General features: G+C 40.4%; 1 long non-coding RNA gene across 1 annotated transcript in view; it reads right to left on the bottom strand.

The window, feature by feature from the left end:
* Positions 1-532: 532 nt before the first annotated feature.
* The window catches only part of LOC135278697 (uncharacterized), a 75,490-nt gene continuing 70,022 nt past the window's right edge, over positions 533-6,000 (bottom strand). Inside the window, exon 6 of the long non-coding RNA XR_010346142.1 lies at positions 533-589. This is a non-coding gene — a long non-coding RNA (uncharacterized LOC135278697). The remainder of the gene's footprint in view (positions 590-6,000) is intronic.

The raw sequence follows: 6,000 nt of genomic DNA, 5'->3' as shown, positions 1-6,000 counted from the left end.
CTATGACTCTATGATTATTTTAGGGAGTTTAGCAACCTGAAATGTGTTAGATGGAAGGCCTAGAGAATCTGCCTAACACACCATTATTAAGGTACATGATAAATAAACAATCATTTACAGTCAGGTTTAGCCTCAGCAATATTCTGAAATGTTAACTTCTGGGATAGGTTCACTCTAACTCTGCTGTTCAATGGCTTCCCAGGAGCTCATGAAAACAAAGTAAGCACAGTGAATGCAAAACACAATGCAGACAATGTGCATTCTAAAATGTAAATATCAATATTAAATATTGAATTGAATATTAAATTGATATATTAAATTGAAATACAAAGCTACATGACAATTTATGTTGTAGGGCAGGGCACTGACCCATATATGTATGCCAAGCATTCAGCAGATATCCTATACCAGCACCATAGCTGAAGGATGAGATTACCTTGGGATGATTTTTCACACAGACTGTGAAAAAGTTTAATACAGCAGGGACCAGGACAGAGATTACACATTCAGCTTTACCTTTGTCACTTCCACAGTGCTTTTGACAACCCTTAAAATAGCAGCATTTGGTGGAAAGTGTAAGTCTTCACCTCTGCAGAAAGAAAAGCATTGATGTTTTGTTACTGATGTGCTTTCCCACAAAAGGTGAAAGAATGTCATGGCAGATCGAAATAAACTCTGCTTGTGACAATGGTTGCACAATCGTACATTTTATAATTTAAAAAACAGTTACAAAATTACATTTCAGCTATTCAATTTTTCTTTATAAGGAAAGAACTGCAAACCCTCTGCCTGCCCTTACAAAAGTGAAACTGATAACAGATAGTGTATACAGAAAAGAATTTGTTGGAAACACTTTTAAAAACATCTAAAAATATAAATGCTGCTAAAGTATAACCCTTGGTCTTACTTTGTAGTGGTAGGATTGTGTCGGAGCAAATCAATTCCTTTTCAATGTATTTATTTACTAGTACCTTAGCAGATTTTAATTTTGTTGACACCTGCCCCTAAAAATGATAAAAGCACACCCATTCTGCCTCTCCCAATGCCTTATTCTAATGCACACCAGGGCAATTACTACTTGACAGCTCTCTGATGAATTACTCTGCTCTTTGCTAAGCTTGTCACATTGATCACTGGCCAGCAATACAATTAATAAAGTATTGCTGCCCACATAGCACATTAATAACTAGCCTGAACTAGAGGTGGCAAGTCTGGTAGATCCAGAGCATTTTAATCTTTCATACCCTGCCAGCTTGGAAGATTAAAGGAAATCTCCAAGACAGTCTCCACATGCCTGCACTGGGCTCCATGACATCCCAGCCAGGGTTACAAACTCGAGACCTGATATCTCATTAATGCAACTCAGTTGGACATTTCAAGGTTCATTTCCAAATGCTGCACTGCCTTGTGGTCAAAACATTATTTATTTCTTTCTCCTTCCTATTTATATTTCTGAAAGGTAGAATTAATTAAAGTTGTCAGTTCAACCAGAATTCATTAGAAAATAATGGCCATAAATTTAGTGCAGTCTCAAACATTGCTTAATAATTCCATAACATTTAGAATGGGAAAAAATCAATGTAAGAAAGGTCCCACTTCTTTAATATAGAAAAGGATGAATTAAAGCTCAGTCATGAGCAGCAAGTCTGGAGTTTTCCCACATTTTAGAGTCATTTTAATTTCTGCTTTTTAGGGTTTTGCTGACAAACAGGCTTCAAGAAGAATTTTAAATTATTTATTTATATTATTTATTATATTTATTTATTATTTCTAGGATATATTGTTATCTGTTCACTTAGTCAAGTCCACAGAGGACAGAAAGTTCATTTAGCAGAAAAATGTTTTCAAGAACCCCAGCAAGCTACTCTGTCATTCTTGGAAATATCTGTGCCTCCGTTTTGCATTATGAGAAAATTCCAATTGCATCTCAAGCCTTGGACCAACAATATCCACATCAGGATCTCTGCTGTTGTCTGTCCTCAGCTTTGCCCAACTCCCAGCCACTTGAGGCTGACCATTCCTGGCAGCCACAAGGAAATATGGCACAGTAGAGATTCTCCACTGGGATCAAATAATCACCCTTTAATTGCACTAGGTCTATTAAGCAGAACACAGGGGAGGTAAAACATTCTAAGAAAAAAAAAAGAATGTGATATTCTCCCTTCTGTGAGAGCTATGAAAGGCAGGAGAAATGCTTGAAAGGACCTCAGTAATCCTAGTCACTCATCATCAGCCAAGAACAGTGAAATGGGATGAAAAAAGAATCCATGTCTCCAGCAGAGCCCACCACATGGAAGGGAACTGGTTTTTGTGCTCCCAGGTACCAAGGAGCAGGATGTCCCACCACCAAGACTATTCCCCCTCAACAGGCATTTCAAGTCTTTTGCATTTTATTTCCAACTTTAGAGATTTTGTAATTCCCATACCTGACACAGGACAGTTCTTTTCCACACAGTTCTAGAGAGAAACACAGGGATCTTTACAGCTCATGTGGATTTGACTTGCATTGTCCTGTGTCACAAATATTCTCTTATTTTTCTCCCATTTTTAAATGGTCTGCCTGACATATCCATTCCAACTTTCCCTCAAGTTTCTTAAGAGCACCAGGAGTGCTCAGCACACCACCTCAAGCAATGACCAGATCCCCACTGAAGTATCTGCTCCCGCAGATAAGCACAGTCCCACTGAAATACCTGTTCCTCTTTAGGTTGTCCAAGCACAGAAAGCCTTGGGATAAAGCTTCCTGGGCAACCTGGAGTGCTGCAGTTCTGTCCCAAGGCTATGGCTGGCAGCAGCCTGCTCAGCTGTGGAGGGAGATTTGCTGGTAGCTGATCTCACAGAATCACAGAATCACTGGGCCGGAAGAGACCTTCAAGATCATCAAGTCCAACCCAGCCCCAACCCCTCAACTAAACCCTGGCACCCAGTGCCACATCCAGGCTTTGTTAAACACACCCAGGGATGGTGACTGCACCACCTCCCTGGGCAGCCATTCCAGAACTTTATCACTCTTTCTGTAAAAGACTTTTTTTCCTAATATCCAACCTAAATTCCTCTTGGCACAGCTTGAAACTCATTGGGAACTCAGCCCAGCCCACAGACCAGGAATGGATTACACCCACAGGCAGTGTGCTAAGGGTGTTCTCAGCCTCCCAAAATCCTTCAGTTTTCAATACTTTGCTTCACAAGACCAAAAATGGAAGCTGTGCCATCAGTCTTGCTAAGCTATTTTTTATTAAGCTTTATTTTGCCTTTGGTTTCAAGGGCATGTTTAACACCCGTAGGCAAACACAATGGGATATCTCATTTGTCTATGTACATTACATTATAATAAAAGTGACATAGCAGAAGCAATGTGGACTTTGGAAGCTTCTTCTCACTCTGTTTTAATAGAAAAGTTTAATAAGGGAATCTTGACTTCTAGTAATGAAATTAAAGTTTATTGAAGTGGCATAATACACTGGCAGTGGAAGGAATCACAGTTTACTCTTAACTACAAAGATGGCTTTCATGAGATTACCCATGCAAATTAGTTGCCTCTTTCCTATGTGTTTAAGGGTTGCAGAACCAAAAGACATTTGCATTGTAAATTGTAAATAAAAGAAAGATGGCAGCAGCCAGTTGTAACACCAGTTAAAGTCATCTCCTAGGAGTGCATTTTCCTCGTACATACCACTTTCCCAGCTCAACACACCAGTTCAGCTGCAGAGCTCCATTCTACCATGAAATTTTGCATGCAGACTTTTGGAGAAAATAATATGCATGTAAAATGTCACTAGAAAGGATTATCATGGGAAAGAAACTTATAACAGCCCGCTGAGGATTGATAGATGAGACCTGTCAGAGGGAATAACACAACTGACAATCCTCAAAGATGGCAGAGCCTCTGGAAAAAGGTATAGCATTAAATTCAGATATTTCTATCAAGTGTGGGGTTTTTTTTTAGCACAGGCAATACCAGGCAGCAGGAAGAGACAGCTCAATGCCCAGTGCTGGGGTTCAGAAGGAAGAGACTGTTGTTGCAAGCCATTTATCCATTGGCCTGGAAGTTCTGCCATCAAATGACCAGTGGAAAAGTCCCATATCCAGTTTTCTATACAAAAAAAATATATATATATATATATCCAGTATGTTCTCCTTAGCTGGTCAATTTAATTTCTGAGAGAAAAGAAAGAATTTGGGTTGAACACTAAAAGTAACATCTACAACCATTTCAAAGGAAGCAGTTAAAACAAGCTCTTTTCAAATGCATTTGCTCTTTTGTGAAAGGGCTGTTCAAGGGAGTTGTCACAGCAGGAGAGTCTCAAAATGCTCTCTAGCAGTCACCCCTGCAAAAGTCAGAGGAAGAATTGTTCCAAGAAAGCCTTTAGAGTGACAACAGGTAAAACACAGTGATGACAAGTGAGACTGAACTGAAAGGTGGTGTTGTACCTTCTGTCAACATGTGTGTGCTCCCTGCAGAGCCCAGCAGAAATGGGTCCTATCAGCCCACAAGGAGTTTGGTGCACTGTCCCCCCCCAGAGTTTATTTATTTTTATTTTTAGGGACCAATTTTTAGTCAGTGAAATGTGCTCACAGAAACCCAAACCAACCCACTAATGGAAGATAGTCTTGAAAAGACTTTCTAGGCATTTTCCAGAATGCTTGGAACCAACTTTGGTTAAGTCAGGCAATGAAAGAGTAGGAATATATGTTTTGAGTTATTTAGCTCTCCAGTGTAATCAGCTACCATTTGTTTCAAACAGGAATACTCATTACAAGAGGATATTTTAGTAACAGAACATTTGTCAAACATCCTCTGTCTGCAGGAAGTAACAGAGCAAAGGACCAGCAGTGATTCTCACTGAGACATTTGCCCTGATCATTCTGTGGCTTGAAACTGGTGCCTGAGGCACCTCCAAGCCTGAGGTGCTTTACAAAGCTTTAAGCATTCTGGTGCAGTGTGTTTGGAGTGTTTTTCACTCACAGGACATATCCCAGGCACTGCTGGGATTCATTTCTTGAGCTTTTATTGCTACATCAGCCTCATTACAGGGTTGAGACAATTTAAAAATGGCAAAAGCTCACGTCTTGCCAGCAGCAGCCAAAGATTTCTCTGTTACAGAGCATTTTAAAACCTTCCTAGCCAATAGCACATTACTAAAGCTTACAGACAGTTGCTCCATCCAATCACTAAAAGGACATGCACACCAGCTTCACACAATGCTTGCTTGTTTGCCTTCTATTAACAATATATAATACAACATTATTAAGTTTAAACCTTCTACTATCTTACTAAGCATATTTTTCTGCAGTCTTAAGAGCTATCTTAGTCAAGTTTAAAACTCAAGCTATTGCTTAATGTCCTTGCTTGCTGCACTATTGTACATTTTTCTACTTTCAGACTTTGCAGCTGCAGCTAGCTCTGAGATTTCTTTCTTTCTGTTTCTAAGGCCTGCTTTTACACCTTTCTGGAAATCCTCTTACCTATACTATTTCCCACAGTCCAGCAATTTTCATGGCTGCTGCCATGTGCAAAGCACTGAGAGGCAGAAGGTTCCCCCTCCTCAGCTGGGACTCACAGGCACTCAGATTCACAGCAAATATTCAAAGATAGAGCAATGCCCAGCATCTTTAATGCCATGGGATCTGCTCCCAGTAGCCACACTGGTCACAGTTTTGGTAGGGCTTTGGTGGGGAGGACTGGCATGACCAGAGGCATTCTCCTCTGACATGGAAGTGTCTGGGTGCAACCAGCAGGAGAACATGTGGACGCCAAGCATATTTTGGAAACAACACCATTTTAATCATCATCTGAAGTAAGTTAAAAGGGGCCAGACTTCAAGGATTCATTCAAATGATTTGTGGTGAGCAAATGCCCTCATAGGCAACAGTAAGTCTTCCCCCTGGGAGAATTCCACTTTGGAGAGATCACTGGAAAGAGCTCTTCAGAAGGCTGTTTTAACTCCTACTATGAGACACCCTGGTGGTGTCCTGAGCAGCCAGACATGTCAGTTCAGC

Source organism: Passer domesticus, chromosome 11, assembly GCF_036417665.1.
Source record: "Passer domesticus isolate bPasDom1 chromosome 11, bPasDom1.hap1, whole genome shotgun sequence".
Lineage (NCBI taxonomy): Eukaryota > Metazoa > Chordata > Aves > Passeriformes > Passeridae > Passer > Passer domesticus.
This window is presented reverse-complemented; position numbering and strand designations above follow the sequence as displayed.